Source organism: Amblyomma americanum, chromosome 8 (assembly GCF_052857255.1).
Source record: "Amblyomma americanum isolate KBUSLIRL-KWMA chromosome 8, ASM5285725v1, whole genome shotgun sequence".
Classification (NCBI taxonomy): Eukaryota; Metazoa; Arthropoda; class Arachnida; order Ixodida; family Ixodidae; genus Amblyomma; species Amblyomma americanum.
The window spans coordinates 50,807,541-50,828,199 of NC_135504.1; the positions used below are offsets into that span (position 1 = coordinate 50,807,541).

A 20,659-nucleotide genomic window follows, 5' to 3' on the forward strand; every position below is an offset into this window, starting at 1 on the left:
AACGATTTTAGCTCTAAAGGGCTTCTCTCTCTCCTACTCTTTCAGTTGCGTAATGGGGCGCACACGCGCAATTGCCTCGCTCGTAAACTTTCTGGGCGCTTTCGCCAGTATAAGCGGCGTCCATTATCGACGGCTCGCCTCTCTGGGAGTGCGTTACTTTCCCCTGCGAGACTTCATTGCGGCAGCGAGCTGCCGCGTGCCGGCCGCAGCGCGCGCGCCGTTTCGCGCCACGCTTTGGCGCGCCTCCCCGATAACGACTCGCGTGGAATGCGCGGTGTTCCGCTCTTGGCTGCGCCGTATGTAGGTGTGCGTAATACTGCTTTGCGCCCGTCTGTCGGTTTCCGCAGTTTAGTACGCAGGCAGTTCGGTATAGGGAACCTGCGCTGAAGTTTGCCGTGTCGATTGCAGCGCCGTCCCACAGCCTAGCGGGAGGAGCAAGCAGTTTTGGTTCGCTCGCAGTGATTTCCCGCGCCACCTTTATGAGTTTATTGGCGCGAGCTTCCGCACTATGTCGAGGCCACACAAGCCGTCAGCTATGTAGGCTACGCCGAGGGAAGTTAGCGAACGAACGCTGTCAGCCAAGCGCGGCCATCTCGGCGAATGGAACAATTGCAGCGCCGCCTGGGCAGCTAAGGTTTCCCTATAGGCTGTACAGGCACACTCAGCTCGTGGTAAAGGCGTGGTTGCTGCTTGTGCGTGCGTTTTCGGTGTGATTTCAGAGCGTTAGTTCTACTGGTCGCGCTTCGAGCTTCCAAGTTATGCTGACTCCACGTGTCGAATCGGATGGCGGCCTCCATAACGACATTGTATCCCACTGGTTGCCGTGGTGACCGAGGTGGTTACATAATGGAATGAAATAATAGCAGGCGGCAGCGTGATGCCCGAGCACCGCAACTCCAAACTAAACCATGTCGATCCGGTGTATATATATATCCCTCTCTTGCAGCCGTCAAATTCGGGCCATTTAGTCCCGACATTCGTGTAAAATTTGTGGGCCTACCGTAGAATGTTCCGGATGGTGTCATGCGATTCAGCGTTTCGTGCAGCATAAGCTCACTGGGGTGAAGTTGCGGTCTATAGCTCTGGGAAGGAAATCGAGCCGGCGACCCACGTTAGATTTGTTAACGCTCAGTATTCCGTCTCTGCCTCAGCGCCTGTTCATTTTTTTTTTTCGTGCGACCGGGCCCTGTGTTATTTCTTCGCGCGCGAAGGGGAAAGATACTTCCCAGCGTAGGATGCGCTGTGAATAATAATAATAATAATAATAATAATAATAATAATAATAATAATAATAATAATAATAATAATAATAATAATAATTGGTTTTGGGGGAAAGGAAATGGCGCAGTATCTGTCTCATATATCGTTGGACGCCTGAACCGCGCCGTAAGGGATAAAGGAGGGAGTGAAAGAAGAAAGGAAGAGAGAGGTGCCGTAGTGGAGGGCTCCGGAATAATTTCGACCACCTGGGGATCTTTAACGTGCACTGACATCGCACAGCACACGGGCGCCTTAGCGTTTTTCCTCCATAAAAGCGCAGCCGCCGCGGTCGGGTTCGAACTCGGGAACTCCGGATCAGTAGTCGAGCGCCCTAACCACTGAGCCACCGCGGCGGGGCAATGCGCTGTGCTTTTAGTCGGGTCTCGGTGTTTTTCCCGCTTCTTTCCTGATGGCGAACGTGCCATTGTTTTTCCCCCAGTGCGCCTCCATATGCGCTCGCGTTCGGTTCGCTCGATGGCATGTGCGACGGCCTCGATAAATGCGCTGCTGCGTATACGTAATATGCCCACCGTTGTGCATGTCCCCCTTTGCGCTGGGGATGCTTCTACAGAGAGGGCACGTATAGGATCGAGCGTCTTCGGGACAAAAGCGCGTGGCGATCACGGACGCGCACTTTGTGCGGGGTAGCGGGGGAAGGGGGGGGGGGGAGGTAAAGTTGCATTGTCTTTTGCCTCGCCTTTGGACCGCATGACTGCGGCTTCGGAATGCGCGGCCCCCGGAGCTATCCTATTCATGCATGTAGCTGCGGAGCGGCTCGCATTTCGCGGACGCTACTGCAGTGGGCGCGTGTTACGTGTCACGCGTGCGATAGTGTGACACCGATGCGCTGTCGAGGACGAAGTTTCCAGGGCATTTGGACGGCAGCTGAAGCTGATATCTCTGTTAGTATAGCCAGTGGTATGTGACGGGGGTGAAAGTCTGACTCGCGTGCTTAAAAAGGGGGACGGTTGGAGAAAGTGATCGTTGACAGAAGAGTGACGCATTCGCTTTGATCACTCTTCGTGTGTCCTGAACACCTATATGTCCCCGGCCGCTTCTTAGGCCTTGTTGTGACGTCCGTTTTGCTACAGTTCCGTTGACGCTGGTGCTTTTTTTTTTTTAAGCTGGTAAGTTGCTACTGCGGCTCGAGGGATGTATGACGGGAAGAAATCGATGACCGAGATTGAATAAAGCAATGAAATTTGGAAAACGCTACGTTTTGTATAGTTGGCCTTTGTACTGGTAACATATTGAATGTTTTCATTTTCTGCCCTTGGCTTGGAGTGCGACAGCGCCCAAGCCTGCGTGCGCCTGTTCAGCCGCTTTGCGTACATGTTAGACGCATTTGTCTTGCAGTGGAGTTAGGCAACCTGATGGTAATTATCACGACATATATTACGGACGTTACGTTCACTGACGACACTGATAGGGCTGTTGTTTGAGCGATATCCTTTCTTTATTTTCTATTATTGTTCGGTTTGCTGTCAGTACAGTTTGCGCTGAAGGAATCTGCGCTTTGTATAGTTGCGAGTCAGCTTGCGTCCTTCGGAGCAAACCTTTTTTTTTTTCTTGTGTTGTTGCCCTGCAGCAACGATGAACTTGGCAATGCTTGGCGCAGCTACCTGCGTGCAGGCAACCTTCTCTCTCTCCCACTCTCTCTCATGTGTTACCTCGCCACTTGTTCGCCGAGCAAAAAAAAAAAATACCTTGCGATGAAAGTCGTGGCGGAAACCCTTCCCTCTCGTCGTGATAGCGCCGTCTTCACGGCAGCACACGCTTACGTATGTGTGTGTGTGTTCGCTATACGGGTGGGCGCGCTCCTATAGCCCGCGTCATGTGTGTTCAGGGGCCACCTCCGCCGGCGGTGCGTTCTGTATATATGCCCACACACGCGAGACATCCGATCGGCCCTCCACTTCCTCGATACCCGCCCCCCCTGTTGGACGAGAGCTGTAGTAGTATACAGCGAATAGTGGTGGCCCACTTTTGGAAGTCCCGGCAGACAGACAGACAGACGGGCAGACGTATACCTATAGGTCAGTGTGTGTGTGTGTGTGTGTGTGTGTGTGTGTGTGTGTGTGTGTGTGTGTGTGTGTGTGTGTGTGTGTGTGTGTGTGTGTGTGTGTGTGTGTGTGTGTGTGTGTGTGTGTGTGTGTGTGTGTGTGTGTATTCTCACCGGGACATCACGTTCCGAAACGGTCATTGTGCGCGTCGAGTGTGTGTCTCCGGGATATAGGATGATGGTGGCGGCGACAGCTTTGCGTTGCAAGCATGTGAAGCATAGGAGCATGCAGCGCACTGGGACCACACACGGCGCTCTGCGTGTGTTTGCGTGTCCCTTGGGCTGCTGTGCACAGGCAGTGAAGAAGGGGATCTCCAGATGGAGATCGACACGCCGTTGCCCGTATAGAGCCTCCCACGCCGTGGGAGGGCGTCTCGAGCCACGAGAGAACGGGAGCTGCCTTTACGCAGTGTGTGCGGTGTCGGCGCTCGCTAACGCCGCATCTGGAGCGTGTCGCGCTCGCGCTGCTGGTGCCGCCGCCGCCTCCACTCTGTGTACCTTCGCTGCGTGCTGTTCGGTGCATTTGTGTGTGCGCGTGGGACCGTCCTTTCTATGTCCCTGCAGTTTGGTTCCCTTTGTGTATGTTTTTGCACGCCTGAGAGAAAGAGAAAGATTGCGTTTTGTTTTTCTATGCGTGGGCGGAGTGAACGCTCTTTGCAGCCGGCTTGGTCTCACGGTGCTCTCTCTCTCTCACTGTTGTTCCCTAGGTAATGAGGTGCTGGCTACCGTGCGTGCGTGTGTGTGTATATATGCCAGTGCTTGTACTCGTTGCAGTAACGTGCGGCAGATATACACGGCGCATGTTCGGACTGCGGGACGACGTTGGATCTCGGCCGCGGGTAATTTGGGACCCCGTCGCGCACGCTGAGGAAAGGGCGAGTGTTAACAAGATGTTCGCCGCGGGTATACGCATGGACGGCACAACACCACCCCCGAGCACTCGCCTGCCGGAGGCGGGCGCAGTGTTCTCTCTCCTGGCATTCCACATTTCCTTGCACGTCGCCTCGTCGAGGCATCGCTTCGTGGAGAAGGGGCGTGTATGGTTTCTCTGAGGCCTGTTTCACATGCATGCGATTTTCTCCTGCGACACTGCGAATTCTGTCGGTCTGCGACTGGGGACAGCCGTCGGTCTATAGTAGGATACAACTTAAAAAAAAGAGCAGTTGTTAACACTGGGCCACGGTCCGCGGCGTACTGTATTACTCCGCTATCCAGTCACAAAAGTGAACTAAATCAGCTTTTTTAATATTTGACTTTATTAATATTTGACTTTATTAAACAAGCCAGGTATCAAAATTCTAGAGCTTATAACTTTTTTCTCATGGTTAGCTTCTTGTTTAGGTGACAAGAGAAGTTTTAACAACGGCCTACATTTTTGTCGTGGAGGAATTCTGTGCGCCGGTCCTGGATGTGGGCGGAGCTTCACTGCAGACTTAAGTTGTATCCGACTATAGTCGCAGACGGCTTGCGATCGAGTTTCGTCCGCTTGGAATTCAGTCGCAGTGTCGGTGTGTTCGCTCTGCGACTGACCATTGGGGAGCGCCGAGACGGCGTGCGACGTGCGGTCACGTGGGAGCTGTTGCCGCGGTGGAAGCAAAACTGTTTATTCTGATGAAAACATACGGAATAATGCCTTGTATCTAAAAATACGCTGGCCATAAAATCCTCAACACATTCCGTGTGACGTTTCTGTCGCGTTAAATAATGGGTTGCCTATGCAAACATGAAGCAACCGTGCTTGTCTCTCCGACCGAATTCGTTCTGTCGGTGTGGCATGTGAAAGCAGTGGCCGAAAATCGCACTGCGGCCTCACCCACTACACCGGATATTTTCGGTCCAGTCGCAGCATGTGAAACGGGCCTGATGCGTACATTGACAAATCGCATTCCTTCAGACTTTCCGCGCCGTATAATGGTTATGACGTTTTGTTCCCTTGAACATATGACAGGAACAGACGTGGCTGTGCATGTGTTCATGCTGTGTACTCATACACGCCGTGCGGGTTCACCCATCGCGGTGGCTCAGTGCATGTGGCGTTCGGTTGTAGAGTCCATGGTTTCGCGGCGCCGAATTATGGCGCGCGGCGATCGCGTTTCGGTGCGAGTCGGAAGTGCGCAAGAAGCCCTTCTGCTGGACGGCTTCGATGCTCATTAAACCCGCCAAAATTAATCTGCAGGCCTCCTTCCACTGTACGCCCTCGTCGATTGCGAACTTACCAGAGATAAAAGTCGCTCAAATTCGTACATTTATTCGTTGATACTTTTAGGGTTCAGGTGTTATTAACAAACTTTGTAGTTAAAAGTTGGCACAAAACAAAAGCGCATGTTAGTATCACCTGTAACCATTTTAATATCAGAATACTCTAGAAAAAAACTTAGAGGTGCACAGCTTTGCTCGCGACACATGAAAGATGTAGTGTCAGTGTAACGTAAGTGCTGGAATGGATATATGTGTGCGGGCTCCGTCAGCGGCTGTTTCAGTGGCTGTTCGTCCCTCGGTGCTCTTCACGAGAGACAACGGCACACTCTAAGAGAAAGGAGAAAAAAAGGGAGGGAGTGCTCTAGAGGGCAGCTTTCTTCTTTTTACTACCACATAGAGTGTTTAGAAGAAGAAAAAAAAAGACCCTGAAGCCTCGACGCATGCTTACATGCGTGTAGGTGGGTGAGAGCACGCGTTCACAGCGCTCGTTGTGCGTTCCAGCCGTTTTCACCGCTCGCACGAAGAGCACAAAAAGCGCTCGAGCTCTTTTGCCGCTTCCCGCTTGAACGAAGTGTGTCCCTGCTTGCCCCCCTTTACCCCCCCCCCCCCCCCCCTCGTCTCTCTGTGCGTGGGAAGAGACAAAACTGGGTCTCGCGTCCACAGGGGTGCGTCTCGTTCGCGGCATCTTCTTCTCTGGGGAAAGCTTCCGAAGAATAGAAATAAAATGAAGGATACTCTCGCGAAACACGTATAACGATGCCGAATACACGTGTCGGAGCAGCTGCTTTGCGCTCGTATCTACTGCTTCCACTTTATTAGAGCGTTCTTGCGGACTGTAGTCGGATACAAGTCAGGAAATTAAACGCATTTTCTATGTCAGAGCACCCCCATCCAGCTAGTGGCGTCGGCCTATTCTCATGACCGTGCTAGTGTGACAGAGGCAGTGGTAGATGAAAGGGAATAACCCTTTAGCTCTATGGTCGGGGATAGACTCCTTTCTCCATTGTAGCGCCGCTCCCTGCATTTGCCATGCTATAGCACGGGAATCAGCCGACGCCATTGGCTGGATGGGGGGTCCTTGGACGGGGAAAAAAGTCGCTTCGTTCCTGAGTTGTATCCCACTACGACTTTTAGCGTAGAAAAAAAAAAGGGGGTGGGGAGGTGGTTGCATCCCATAGAAAATTTCTCCCCGGTAAATCCGCCATTATACCCAGCTGTGGCCTCCCGTCCGTGCTCTTCAGTTCCGATATAGGAAGCCACTCACGGTGGAGGTGCTCGGTGAAATTAGCCTCAGGGGAAATGCGCCTGGGGCGAGTGAGTTGCCGAGGCCGGCGCGCCTCTCCTGCTCGCTAAAACTGCATAACGGCGCCGCGCTTTGTATGCGTGGTCAGGCTTCTCCCTGGCTTTGTGGTGGTGTGCAGCACAGCAGCGAGTCTGAAGTGCAAGCACTACGTGCACACGCGCGAGCACTGGCGCCGCTTCCTTTCTGGCTCCGTGGAAAAGCGCGCCGTGAAATCGGGGCCGGCACGCCGCTTGCATCACTAGCTGCGCCACCCGGCGACAGAGCAGCGCGTGAATACGTTATCTGTGTGCGTGCACCCTGCTGTGCGCCCTGCGCGGAGGCTCGTGCCGCACCACTTACACTTTGCCGCGTAGCCTTTTTTCGTTGGCGAAATTTTTTGCCTGCTCACGGGGTCGCCCTTTCTCAAGGTCGTCAAGGGACGCGCGTGAAAGCTGCCGCCGGCGAGTCGCGGCACTTAACCGCTCTTTATTTGTTCATCACTTTTTATTTGTCGTCCCGGTCGGGGGGGGGGGGGGGGAGCCGCTAAAGATCGGGTCGAAATGGAAGCCCCCCTCTCCCCCCACCCCCTCCCCGTATATAACCCGAGAGCGAGTTGCGTGTCTGTGACGAGAAGCTCGCTTGACGCTGGAGGCAGCGCGGTTCCTGCAAGTCTGCTTTCTTTCGCCTTTGTGCGCATCTCCTTTGAGGCCTCATGGCTTACTGGTCTCCATTTCAAGTTCCTCGCCTCCTTACTTTTTTTTTTTTTCACCTGCCTCTCGTTCCTTCTTGTTTCCTATCCATTTCTCTGTCTGTCTCTCTCTTTCTCCGTGTTTTGCTTTCCACTCTTCACTTCTTTTTCTTTGCTGGACTCTTTCATTCGTTGCTTGTGCCTTCTTAATGTCTCTCCTTTTGCTTCTACCGTCAGCGCCTGGCGTTTTGTCTCCGACGGTCGCATATGTGTGCCAGGTTGGGAGGTAAAACGCCGGGGTATATCACGCAGTCGACATGTACGAATTGAACTAAGGTTTCAAACTAGGGCAACTAAAATTAGGTTCGGGAAAAAACAACTCTCGCAACACCGCACTGGCGTCCTAGTCAGCTGTTATGATGGCTGTTATGATGAGCTATAGGTAAGTACATACGTAATGGAAGACTTTAAAGTTTTCAACAAAAAAAAATTGGGGAGTAAAAATATGGCTTCTTCAGCATATTACCGGTGTTGGCGGACGCCAGCAAACCGGTGCATCGTTTTAAGTAGTAAGCTGGTTAACTATTTTTTAAGAAATAACTTATTCTTCACTATTAGAGTTGAGCATCCAGTTGTAATTAGAGATTTGTAGCGAGTCGTTAGTAATAGGCACACCCATTTTTAGAATTTCGAAAACGCGATTGTCCTTGGCGCTGTGGCTCGAGAAAATTTGGCTTTTTTTTTTTACTAGTTACGTGCAGTAAAGGAGTTGCTTTGCCTGCATGCTTTCGAAAGCGCATGTATTTTGGCACGATGTATACCTTTCGCCTGCACGTTGACGAAGCACCTGCGCATTGCCTCCGCCGCTGGCGCTACTTCGAGGGCCAAAAGCTGAGGCTTCACACATACCCCGTGTTTTTTTTTTTTTTTCAGCTTTGTTAGTGAAGCAGTGTTTTCGCACAAAAAAAAAAGACAGCGCGCGGTTTTTGCGCGCTGAGCCGGGGCGTTCGCCCGAGCTTAAAGGCGCCAATTGAGGCGTAGACATGCAGCCGCGTACGACGAAGGAAAGTCGAGTATGCGCGAGCGCGTTACGTTAAAGCATTTCGCTTTCCCATTGTCCGTTTCTGTGCCCTGCTCGAGCCCCGTGTATGCGGGACGGTGAGGCCGTGTGTGTCCGTGCTGCGGTCCTCGCTCTTTCCGGACCGGTGGAGGGCCGCCGCTGTGATGACTCGGTGGCGTGCGCTGTTTCCACGCTCTTCCCCCTTCTCCTCGAAGCTCTTCGGGCGAGACGGGTGGCCGTGATTGATGGGTGCCTGGCGCCGGGTTTGAGCCGGCCGTGGTGCGGGTGTGCAGACGCGCTCTCTCTCTCTCTCTCCAACATTGCTGGGATGCACATTCTTTGTTCTTTCATTTACTTTTTTTTAAAGCTTAAGTGGTGGCGGTAAACACTTATTTCGACAGAGGTGCTTGGGGCACACACACGACCCCCTTGGCCCCTGCACGGCCCCACTGCACTCAGACGTTCACATGTTCCTACGGTTCATGACGTCGGCAGCCCGGTCCGTGGCGGTCTTCTGCCGGACGGGGTCCTCAGAGCGTAGCAGGGTCTCCCAGTCCTCCCATGTGATGAGGTGCTCCAGGTCCCGCGGGGGAGGATCCGCGCCGGGCATTGGAATTAGAATGTCGGCTAGGGTGGCGGTGCAAGAGGAGTTGGTGAGCGTTTGGTTGTAGCGGGACCTGCTGTAGCTGTGTCAGGGACTACACTGAGGATCAGTGGCTATTGTAGTGTTGTAGTAACCGACGCCACGACGAAAGGCAGCGATGCGTGATTAGGTCGACCTGATGTGGAGTGGGATACGTGGCACATTATTTTAACATTATTTGAACATTGAAAATTATTTCTGGTCACGTGGTTTGTTTCTGAATGTTTCCTTTGCGCTGTGTAAAGCATGATGTGGCCGGTCTGGCTTCCTGTTGTTTTCCGCCTTGGAGCACAGTCGTGAGTTTCGTTCCTTCGATATCCATATTGAATAAAGAAAGTATAAGAGGGAGGACTTCCGGCTGAAATCGTCCGTTCTGTGTTCCCGTTTCTGGACATTAAACCCGGTGTAACGCAGTTCGATTGTTTTTGTTGACGCACAGGTCGCTCTCGTATTTTCCCAATCTTTATCCCTTCTCGGTCAGGTGTGCTATGTCGCTGTAAGTTGGCGCTATTTGTGCCCCACTTCCAGAAGGCTGTCTGGTCGAGGAAAAAAAAAAGTGGATGAGGTACAGCAGCGCGTACACTGTTCGGGTGCCGGTCTCCGACGGCGAATGTGGCTCGCCTTTGGTGTTTATTTTCTTTTCTTCTCTTTTTCTTTACGCTGTAGCATGATGGACGGCGGGAATGCGGAAACTGCTGCGCCCTTTCTCACGCACCCTTGCCCACACTCTCTCGGCGTGCACTCAAACACGCTGCTCGCACGCCGGGCGACAGACCGACAAAGGCGCACTTTAAACGGAGGGTCTTTAGCGACACGCAAATTGTCGCTCAGGTCGCCGGTGCCACCGACACGCAGTCGTACGAGCCAAGTACGACGCCTTTGGCGTGTCGGCGGCGAGGTGGAGGGTCTCGAACCCCCAACCGTTTGTGCGGGCCAGCGACGGCCTGGTGAGCACGTGGTTGGTACTTGTCGTCGCGCCTGCGCCTGCCTGCTTCTCTCCCCAAACGTTTTAAAGAGAGACGTACGCATATAACGATCTCCTCGAGAAGCCGTGATGAGTTTCTCTCTCTCTCTCAAGGCGACTGCCGGAGGAACGGCTTTTCCTAATGGCGGGAGTCGCTTTTGGCGCAGCGAGTGTGTGCGTGCGTGTCGTTTGCTGGACGCTGCCCGGTGTGTGCTACGGGTTGTCGCTCCGCGGAGGTGACGAGACAAAAAGAGCGTAGAACAAAAGACTACAGAGAAACGGCCACCGTGCTCGGAGGAAAAGGGAACGGGTCGCGACGCCCACTCGGATAAGTGCTTGCTTGCTTACACACACGACTGGTGTGGCCGAACGAAAGTGGAGCGAACCGATAGGGCCGTCGCTTTCACCACCGGGCAGCTGGGACCCCTTGCATGCCGGGCTATACGCGCCGTTTGTTGTGATTTAGTTGCCGGGCCACAGCGCCCTCGGCCGGTGTGGCATGCAGGGGCCCGGGCGGAGATGACAGTGACCAGTGCAACTCTCGTAGTTTGGCACTACTAGTAGTATACGGGGTTAATGACGCAACGGCAGCCTTTGCCACAGTGCGCCAAACGTGCGCCATTTAAGCAGCTGCGATCGCTTGCGGTTTTCAAGTCATAGATGTCGCGAATGTATGTGCCCCCTGTCGATTCGTCGCTATATAGTAGCTCTCCTGTGAAGCGGCCTCACTGCATTGCTCGTTTAAGTCGCTTTTCTGTTTCTAGCTGCGACGTGCTGCCGTGCTGTGGCGAAGCTGGCTCGTTGAGTGTACAGCGGACATTGCAGCTGGGTCATAACGACTTTGAGCACAAGATCATAATTTGCAGTTAACTATATACATGAAATAACTAAGAAAGTGGACTCCCTTGCATGTATATATGGAGGAACAGATGTGCCACTGATGCAGTTCTGTTATTTTATTTCTCTTCGTAAAGCGTCCTCCCGTAAATCGCGTCACTTGCTGTGTGTTTTGATAGCGGCGCCAATCGGATCGGGGTAGGGGGCGTGTGGACTGGGACGGCACGGGCGAGGGAGCTTTTGTTTATATATCGCGACCGTCGCGACGCCTGATTTATGCTAGCCCCGTGTCGTGTTCCCATGTCGTCGTTTTCTGCTGGGAGCCCTGCGGGAGCGCTGCAGGTTCTCGAGTTCCACTGCCCCCCTCATTCGAGCTCCACCGCACACACGCCTGTCCCGCTGGCGCTGCCTGGGAACCGGAACAGACGCACGCGCATGTCGCGAGAAAGTTTCTAGGCTCTCTCTCTGCGTACATGGTGCAGCTGTGCCGTGTTGTGTCGCCCGTGGCGCCACCTTTTCGCGGAAAGCAAGCGCCGCCCGGGCCTGTGGAGATCCGCTGTCGCCGCAGCAACGGAGACAGCCTGGACGCGTCATTTGCCTCTATACATTCATGCATGCATTTAAGGCAGTCACGCGCAGGAAATGTCTCTCCGCTAGTGCCTCGAAATGTGGCCCGTCATTTGTGAGTCAGATATATGCTCATTGGCGGCGAGAGAGATCGATATCTTTTGGCCGCACTCGTGGGTTCTGCCGTCGGCTCGTACGGTTATACGCGAAGATTGGAGGTGTTCGGATGTTTGCGCGCGTGTCTGCCGCGTCACTTACCGCCTGTCAGGTAGGCGGCGGCGTGTCATGCGCGTCGCATGGTTTAGTAATCGGTATGCAGACGCCGGGGCTCGTCGGTTTTGCTCGGTTCGGTGACGGCGGTAGTGACGCGAAAGGTTTTGGCAAGAAAGCCACGGGTCGACCACGCGCCGAGAGTATATGTGTGCGTATCCCCGCTCCCACCATTTGCGGGGCGGCGTATCGGTGTCTTGTTGACATTTACCGCTGTCGCTCGGTCCGTTGCGGCTTTGGTTCGTGGCTCCGTGTCTTCCTTAGGTGTACTTTTATTCTCTCGTGAATAGTCTTCCACGTGACAGGCGCGGCACTAATTTTTGACGGGGATCCTCGCAACGCGGGATTGCTTTAGGGGGCACGGCTACTCAAGCCGCAACATCAGCCCCAGATTCGCGGCGCACCGATTTTTCGCGGGTGACACCTGTGTGCGCACTAAGGCTACGCTCTCCCTTTTCCGTACTATGTAATGTACAGCATTCAAGCGAAAGCCACGCATCTATCTTCGTCATTGAGGTGATCACCTTGGTGTGACACTCCCCTGTCATTTTAGCACATGCGGCAGCACCCCGTACCTGACTGCAAAACAGCCACCAAGCTTCTTCGAAGCCCTTTTCGACGCCACGCACCGGTCTTCGTCCGCGCGTTGTGTGGGTGCTGGGTTCCCTGAGAGCTCGGAGCAGTGCACCCTGCAATCTCCGGAAAACCGTTCCCTATAATACCCCTGTCACACGGGCACTCTAAAGGCACTTTGAACTAATGCTCCTTTACGCTCCCAAAGGAGCACTACTTCAAGGGAGTTCGTCCGTGCTACACGGTCGCGGAACGACCTTCGCAAGAAGTTTTTAGCGCCCTCATCGGCGAAAAGCGTTATTTAAATTGCAAACCTCACTGCACATGTAAATACATAAATGTCACATTTTTTTAGTTAATTAGTTTTATAACCGTATTATGTTAAAGCAACGCAATTTTAACTGCAATAATGACATGATTTTCCAAATACAGAGCATAACATCACAGTGCTGGCCACACTGAGCCCAACTCGCTCGTATATCTGGAACGAGAGTATGGCGTGGTGAGACGGCCACAAAACAAATGATCTTATATTTTAAAACACCACTGATCTTATGAAGTGAATTTATAAAATGAAAATTGAACGTTTCTTTTCCCAATTTATTTATGGTGTTAATTCGCTAGGAGAGAGAGTACTCCCTCGAAGCCTCAAAGGACGAACTCGAGCTGCCTTGTTTCGAAGCTTCTTTGAGCTAGGTGTCCTTTGGCGCGTCCGTGTTGCAGCGCGCGTTCGTCCTTAGAGTAATGGAGCATTAGTTCAAAGAACCTTTACAGTGTCCGTGTGACAGGGGTATAACACGCTGTTGGACGGCCTTTAGTAGCAGTTCGCCTGAACCAGTGTCCTTCTGCGAGTCATTCCGGCCGCGGCGGTCGAATTTCGATGGAGGCGAAATTCTTGAGGCCCGTGTACTGTGCGCCGTCAGTGCACGTTAAAGAACCCCAGGCGGTCGAAATTCCTGGAGCCCTTCACTACGGCATCTCTCATAGCCTGAGTCGCTTTGGGACGTTAAACCCCCATAAACCAAACCATAAACCAAACCTTTTGCGAGTCTTCTATGGCGCGCCAATTTGGAGTCGAAATTGTCGCGCCTTTTCCGATTCCGAGTCGCGCGTTTCCGGCCCGTTTAATGTACACGTAGGAGACCGTTCCGTCTCCATTCGATCCCTCGCTCTGGTGAGCCTTTTGCATGATCGATCACCTCGCGTGACACGGCGCCGCTCTCGACTCCGCGTACGGGGACTCCGCCGGGCCCGGTGCGCGAGCCGACGGGGCCACCGCCCTTTTCTCCCCTCTTTTGATTTTGATTCCTCTCCGTAGCCCCCCCCCCCACCCAATTATGTCCGTCTCGTATACCTCTGCTGTGATACACATGCACTGTCTGCGCTTGAGCGTCGCTTTGCGAAAGGCTGAGGGTATTGAGGGGGGAAGGAGGAGATTAGGGTCGCCGTGTGTATTTCATGGGGCTCCTTCTCGCGTTCGTATGCATTACTCCCCTTTTTATTGTTTATTTTTGCACTGACGCGCGTACTACAATGCCCAGGGCTTATATCCGCTGCCCCTCTGCGCACAGCTACATCTCCGTCCAGCATGCGGGACGTCGTCTTTGTCTTCACCTGTCGGAAGTGTGCCTGTCCCGCTTCTTGGCTTGGCCCGCTTCTTTTTTTTTTTTTTTCGTTTTTATCTCGTGTTGCGAAACCTCATCGCGACAGTCGGAGGTGGTTGTGTGCTGCGTTGTCCGCGTGTTCGTCCTGTCGAAGGCAGTCACGACGGGTCCGTTGTTGTTTGTTCAGCTCCCGCCGCTGTGTCCGGTGATTTTTTGTTCGTTTATTTGTTTCACCGCTGCGCGGTGCGGTCAACTGGTTATACTTCCGAGCGCCAGTTGCGTAACGGGGCCCCCTCCGCTGCATCGGGGTTATCCGATTCAACGAAGTCGCAGGTTGGCCTCCATTTTGACAGGTCTAGCCTGCACTGAACGGGGGAAAGGAAAAGAAAAGCGAAGGATGTATATTGTGTGCTTACACCGAATGATTGCTTCGGAGAACCGTCGATTGTCGTCAAGGGGCGCGCCGATTCGTCTTCATTTCTTTTCCCCCGTATTTATTGGCTTTGACGATTTTCTACAACCGACAGGCTTGTCTTGACTACGGTAGATTTGGCAGTTTACAGCGAGAGGAGAATTATTTGGAGCCTTCACGCACGGTATGTAGTTTTTATTTCACCTTTTTTTTTTCTCTCCGAGCATGCTCGCATTCCAGCACCAGTTACTTCTCTGATCTTTCTTTCCATCTTCTAAGGCACTGCGCATTGTCTGAAACTCTGTGGACACTGAATCCGATAGAGCTCCCTCCATCGTCAGAGTCATCTCTGCGATGGGATCCAACATGGCGCCGACGTGTAGCCCGCGAGAGTTCCACTGCTGGCGGTCATCGTTCCATTGGGTCGTCGTTTCAGGTGGCGTGGGACGGGCGTTCAGCGAATGCGCCTTACTGCAGTGGACAGTTAGTTGTCCGTCACCAAAGTAGACGCGTCCGTGGGAGCGAGTGTTGGCGTCGCAGTCGTGTGTCGCTGGCTTCCGACAGCTGCTCCCGCCTTGTCTTCGCGGGACGGACAAGGCCTTGTCCGCCATCATAGGGCGCGCGAGGCCCTGACTCTTACGGCTTCAACGCTGCACATTGTCGTACCGTCATACACTTCGCGTATCGGTAAGGTGACGACCATGGAAATGGTGCACGTCTGCTTAAGAATTTACTACTGGTTTATATATAGTTGGCAGTATTTTATCTTGTGCATATTTGTTGCGGACCTGAACTCATGCATATTTTTTGCAGACCGACCCATGTATATAAGTACACGCATGGACACGACGCGGTCGGTACAGTATTGTGTCGCGTTCTACGTTGGCTTAGTTCGTAGCTGCATATACTGTATGACTGGAGTGTGTCGCGGATAACCGCGGGGTTCGCTGACCCGTCAAGTGCATGGTGGGCTCGAAGGCGGGCGTTGCTCTCCTCTCCGAGGTGTTTACTCACCGCTTCCAAGTTCAGCACACCATGCATATAGAGATCTTGCAAGGAAGAGCAGTTGCTGCTGCTATCTTCCAACGGGAGATAGAACGTATCGGACGGAGAGAGTGCTGTCTTGGAGTGCCACTCCATGCATGCACTGCCACAAACATTCACGTATGCAGTCCTGCTGTTGAACGTCGGGGAGGTGGGGCCAGTTCACTGGGCAATTAACTAGTGGTCCCTTATTGGGAAACGGACCATGGGTTTCTCGAGGACGCAAGCGTATATATCAGGTGGCTGCACAGATTCATGTGGCCGGATGAGCACAATGCGGGGATAAGATGGCCACAGCTGGCAGTAGACAAGATTGGTTATGAGGAATTGAAAGGAGCAGTAACTGTCTCTCTGCTCGGTGGACACCTCAACCCCGCCGTGAGGGAAGGGAGAAAAAGTGTTTGACGGAAGTGTGCTCGTCCCGAGGACCGGCCTTCTTGCATGGCAGTGTGCATGGAACCACGGTGGTAACTGCGTACCTTCAAGCGGCTTGTTGCACGGAACAGAGAAAAGTTAGCGTGACCGCGGTGTGTCCGCGCAAATCTTGGAAACTCCGACGACCAGCGTTGACTGCACGCTGTGGTGTACAATAGTTATTTCTCATTGACGACTGCTATTTCTGTCCATAAACATAATAGTGGCGGAATGAAATGGGCAACACCGCAAAAGCGCGTCTACGCGAATGTGAAGAAGCCCGGCACATAAGCGGCACAAACCCGACTGCATGCGGGACGTTCGAATTCCCTACGCGCCGGTGCTTTTACAGCGCAGCTGTTATTGTCCCGTGTATACGGGTTGAGTGGAGACCGTAGGTGAAGCCTCGAAGAGGAGAGGGGAGAAAGCATAGAAGGAGCTGCGAGGGGGAGAGGATGAAGGATGAAGCTCGGGGAGGAGTGGCTCCGCTTGGACAGACGGCATCCTGTTCGCGGTTGCCTTGTGATCTTGCGTGGCTATAGCCGACCTTCCTTGCAAGGCAGGCCCGCCTACGCGCCTTCTGACACGAGCCGTAGCCACGTTGTGCAATAACGCTGGCCGGCAGTTGTCCACTGTGCTCGAATTGTCTTCTTCATCGGAACAGTGATTGACGCGGTCCTTCCGCTCCTCACCCTTGGCGTCGGTGTCAGATGAGCGTCGCAGGCTCGCACGCATCCTCACTTCCTGCGTCGAGGACGACGAATCGAACATCGCAAACACGAAGAAAAGGCATCGGTGTTTGCCGTGTGCATAATACATATGCATCGCTGTCGAACTCTGCCATCTCCAGGAAGCGAACGGGGAGGCAAACAAAAATAATAGAAGCGGCTTTGCGCGACAGGAGGGGCGCGCGTGGCTCATCTTTGACGGGCGGCAGCGTCCTCCAGCGCAGCGCGCGTCGCGGTTTCGTGACTGGGCGTCGCACGAGCGTCACGCGCGTGCGTGGCGTTGTGCCCGAGGCTGTTTTGAAGGCACTGCAGTGCACGTTTACGCGCGGCTCCTTGAACACTACCCTTTTTTATTTATTTCTTTCTTTCTTGAGGTATCCTCTGAGGTCCTTGTCGAGGACGGTCGTGAGCGGTCAGCTGTCGGCTTCGGCAGCGCCGAAACTTGCGCGCTCTCAGCACCTGCTGATTACGACAGTATTTTCGCCAGCAAACAAACTTGCGGAAAACCGCTGTTATCGAATGCTGAAGCGACTGAAATCAGTGGAGCCATCTTAACTGTAATAGGATATACAGTTTAACAAAAAAAAGAACGCCATAGGCAACAAGGAACCGCTTGGTCTCGTTCGTTGTTGGACGGTGTTCGTATATACAGTGGCGTTTCGTTAGTTGTGAGGTCAGTGAAGATAAAAAATCGGATAAAATTAAACGAAAGATTGAATTAGCGGTTTGGAAAACTATGCTAACTTCAGAGAGGGAGAGGGTAAGCGCGTCTGTTCGTTGGGGAGTCTCGCAGGCGACTGATCTTCGGAGGGGACGCGGCCATTTCCTGTGTGCTTGTAATGGGGAACAGCGTGTTGCATTGCCATCAGAGAAACTCCATGGTTCCCGACTGGGGTGTCTTCCTCACACCCGTGGCTCGTGTTGCTGGATTTTTTTTCTCTCTCTCTCTTTGGCTCTCTCTCTCCTGCGTTTCAGTGTCTTCCAGTAACCATGCTCAATATTTCGTCTCTGTTCCCGACAGTTATATTGCACCGCCGCCTAATCACGACCGTATGCGGGAAATCGGCTTTTTAATGTTTTACTGTGCTGAAAAAGCTACAGACATCAAAATCTTGAAGCTTATTATTTCGTCGTGTGATTATGCCTGCAGCTTCTTGTTCAGGTAACAGGGAGAGCCTTAAAGGGGGCTCTGAAAGACTCTCAATAAAGATGCGGTATTCCTGGGATATTGGACTCCGCTTCACGGATATCCTCTAGCAAGAATATTTTTCAATGCGTTTTGTAGAAACTGGGTCGCCTGTCGTCAAGGCTTGAATTTCAGCCCCTTCGTGCCTCTTTCGCTTTCGTCTCGTTACTCTGTGCACGCTCAAAGGTCGGCGCTCCACCGCTGGCCCCACCGCGGGCATTCCCTGTGAGGCGGAGCTTCCTGACCAGCTGGAGCGACGGTGCTGATTGGCCGCGGCCATGGCAGCTGCGTAACGCTTGAAAGAATATCACCAATATGTTTTCACGCGACGTCACTGGCGCCGTCTTTGGGTGCAGCAGAGTCTATGCAGGAAACGTACCTTTGTCCCCGTCACCCGTGCCTCGTGAAGGAGCAACCTCTTCAGCACCAGCGACCCTGCACCCTTCTCTCGAGTTTCCTCCAACCACTATGCCTTTCACCCTAGGCATCGCTAGCCCTAACGAGGAATAGCCCAAAGCACTGGGGACAAAGAACTATCTCCCCTTTCCTGCCTAGCATCTGCTGCATTGCCTTAAGAAGTGACCGGTCGGAGATAAGCGGATTAGGAAAACAGCCAGTCTTTCTCCGCACTTTCTGGACCCAAAGATGGCGGCCGCTGGAAAAGTCGCAAGAAAGACTCGCCAACTTTCGCGCGTGATTGTGGGTTCTCTGCTGCGTGTACAAGCATATTATTTGGCTCAAGTGTTCATAGTGATTGAGCGAGTGTATGCACTCTCGTCGGGTGTTTCAGAGCCTGTTTAACAGGGAACGTGAGGCGACGGTCGTTTGTCTTACATGCTCGCTACAGCCATCCGCACTCGTCGGGAAACTGTCGGCCCGATCCCGTAGGGCGTCCATTACACAGCAGCAAGTTGGACGTTCTCGAGGCGCGCGCTTTTGGGCTGTGGCAACCGCGTTCGGGATTCTTGTTCCTCTGCAGTCCAGTGTCCAACATGGCGTCGGCCCTCCAACTCTCTTTGAAAGCTGACCACACGTGCCTAAAGGAACAGCTCCGTCAACGTGTCGCCGAAGTGGATGAATAGATACCGTTAGCATATCGTGTGCCGTGTTACTGATGCGGGAGCATCGGGAGCCCGCGCGCAGCCAAAGCGCATGCGCAAATCGCCTCGATGGCGCCCAGTGGCGCAGCGGCTGCGAGCGCGCCTGCAGCATCGCGACCAATTGGCGCGCGCTCACCGGCGGTGGGCGGGCTCTCGGTACTACGGTAACGGCGACATGGTATGCTAAAGGCGTCTATTGACTCTGGTGCTGGGCGGGACGGTGAACGCGAAGCGACCCAATGAGCACTGAAATTGCCTTGGACGTCCTGTGGACGTTTATGACGTCCATGGGACGTCCAAGGGAGTTTCAATGCCCATTGGGGAGTGGCAGCGCGAGCCTTCTGCAATAGCCCCGACGCCACGCGCTATTTTAACGTGCGCCGAGCGGTTCCACCTCGTACTTACCGCGAGGAAAAAAATATGGTTCATCCGTTCTTGTGAAGCGTGGAAATCGCGAACCGAAAGGCAAAAACGACGCCTCCACTGCTGGCTATTAGCGGCGCCTGAAGGAAATCCGAAGAGGAATCCTCGCAACGCGCTCGAAATACTGCGCGGCACGTGAGGAATCCGCAGGCCGCCCCGAACTTTTGCCACGTACTTCGTTTCTCGCCCCCCCCCCTTCCCTCCCCGCCCCCTTCCGGTTGCTTCATTTGTCTTTTTTTATGCAAGTAGTTTACAACGATTGGCTTACCTAGTCCACTCCTTGCTATTTCCACCAAATGAGTAGCTGGCCTGGGCACACCTAGCGATGCCGAAAGTATAAGAGCAAGGTGTCTTCTCAAACCACGCTTGCTCAAACGAAACAAACAACTGCGCACGAAGATGCGCAGAAGTAGGAAAAGCGTGAAGGCCGGAGGAACGCCGACTTTCTTCCCCGCCGTCTTTCTGTGGAAAGAAGAGGCTCTTCCGAAGCGGGCGTGCATTGCCGTCGGCTACGCCGAGCGCGGGCTAGAAATAAGATAAAAGCCATGTAGAGGCAGTCGCCGGAGGGGTGAGGAGGTCACGCCGGCGGTGACGTCACGGCCCTGACTCAGCCGCCGAGCACCGGGCAGGCCGAAAACAAACACAACACGCATACCTCCGTCGCCTCGAGACGGCCGTGAGCCCGCCGGGACGAGGAAAGGGCGCGAACGTGTCCGTGACGTCAGGGGCGGTGTGCCGACCGTCGAGGACATATGGGCACATATCCCTCCGTGTGTGTGAGCCGTGTAGTTGCGCAAGCCAGGTGTTGTCGTTGGGGATGGGTTGACGTTAGGGTGTGTGGTGCCCTCGGGGTGCTGGTTCGCCAACAACAACCCCAGGCCAAATAAGGAGGACAACTTGACATTTATTCGATTCTCTGGCATTTTTTTTTCTTGAGAATGAGTTTGCAGCAGCCTTGTAAAAGAAGTCAAGGTAGACTGAAATGCTGCAATTGTTTTCGTCTTTCTGTATGGCATTCGACGACGACACGAACGACAGAATGAATAAGGTTACTAATATGCTGAGGCAGCATGAGTTGGAGCCGCTCCAGATGCGCAGACAGATTCCCAGGTTAAAATTTTTGCACTTACTACATCATAACAAAATAGGATTGCCACGTGATTCATATTTACTTTGTGCACCACAAAGATGATCAAGGCTGAACCACACAAAAATGATAAGGCCATACAATGCCAGGACTATAAGCAGTGCCAAAAATCTTTTTTCCCATCCACATTCAAACAATGGAATTGCCTGCCTGCTTCGGTTGTTGAGTGTACTAACGTTAATACCTTTGAGCGTTC

General features: G+C 53.3%; 1 protein-coding gene across 1 annotated transcript in view; it reads left to right on the forward strand.

Annotated features, from left to right (window-relative positions):
- Positions 1–20,659, forward strand: part of LOC144101613 (uncharacterized) — a 99,162-nt gene that overhangs the window by 45,209 nt on the left and 33,294 nt on the right. The gene's annotated exons all lie outside the window — the stretch shown is intronic.